Here is a 1,202-nt window from a genome sequence, read left to right as displayed (position 1 = left end):
CACACACACACACATACACATAAATACGTGTTGTTCAATGTTCTAGTCTCTCTAGACCCCCCCCCCCTGTATTCTGCACCACGTCTGTCTATTCCTCACTGTGGACAGTCTATAGCAGTAGGTTGTTTAAATTGTTTTACATGTGGGTGTTTTTACACCGCCAACGACACAGCTTAGGTTATTTAGGAGGCGGGCCTCCAACCCTCACTATCAGGGTCAAACGTGGCTGAGAGAGATACAACATTCCAGCAAAAAGACCTAGGTACTCGATAAAACTCCAATCGTGTGACAGCGTTCTCCATTGAAGGATCTGACGCTACACCACAAAACCAGTGATCGTTTCAAGTCCATCTAGGTTCCAACTTTTACCAATTTTACGTCCGTGTCAAGGCGACTCTCTGTCTCGTCAAACCGGACAAGGACGGAATGTACGCAAATGACAATGTACCAGGTACCAGCGGGCAGAAAATGACGTATCAGTAGATCCCTTCTCAGGCTTCTTCCTGTCTATGGAGATGTCTTCATTCCTTACGTGCTGCATTAGCGACAGCCTAAATTGTATCAAAAATCAAAAAGGCATCATCATCATGACCAAAGGCGTTTCACCTTGACAGTGCATGCTTTTCCCTCTCGTGGACATGTCCGTCTGTCCTATCTAGAGTGTTGTCGGAATCCCCCCCCCACCCCCCACCTATCGTGTTGGTCTCCAGATTCCTGTGTTTAGTTGTTCCACCTACGACTTGTCTGTGTGTCTAGATTGACAATTTGTTGACCAGGCAGCTTTTTCTACCTCGTTTCTCCTCCACTTGTTTCAGTTGTTGCTCCTCTTGTTTAGTTTGTAAGATAAACACGAACTTATGTTATGAATTTGTTCTCTTCATTAACAACATTGTTTCTGGCTGAAATCTTCATTTTGAGATCAATCTTGTTTACAAAGAGAGGTTTCGTTCTCAGATTTCGGTTTGCTTCCTTTCTTTGATTATGATCATGTCAAATCAGCATGCCTTTGCATTTTCTTGAGTCTTTCGATTTTATAAAAACGAGTAATGTAATGAAATGTGTTGAAAACTTTGACCTCCTGCAAAGACAAAACATTTCACAGAAAAACAGTATTTTTTCCAGCATGGGCAGATGTTTCAAATTATCATTTATTTTTGTATAATGTTTCTGCTGATTTAGTTCATAACGATAGAAAGTGTGGG

The sequence above is a fragment of the Aplysia californica genome, unplaced genomic scaffold (genome assembly GCF_000002075.1).
Source record: "Aplysia californica isolate F4 #8 unplaced genomic scaffold, AplCal3.0 scaffold01565, whole genome shotgun sequence".
Classification (NCBI taxonomy): domain Eukaryota; kingdom Metazoa; phylum Mollusca; class Gastropoda; order Aplysiida; family Aplysiidae; genus Aplysia; species Aplysia californica.
Note: the sequence above shows the minus strand (reverse complement) of the source record.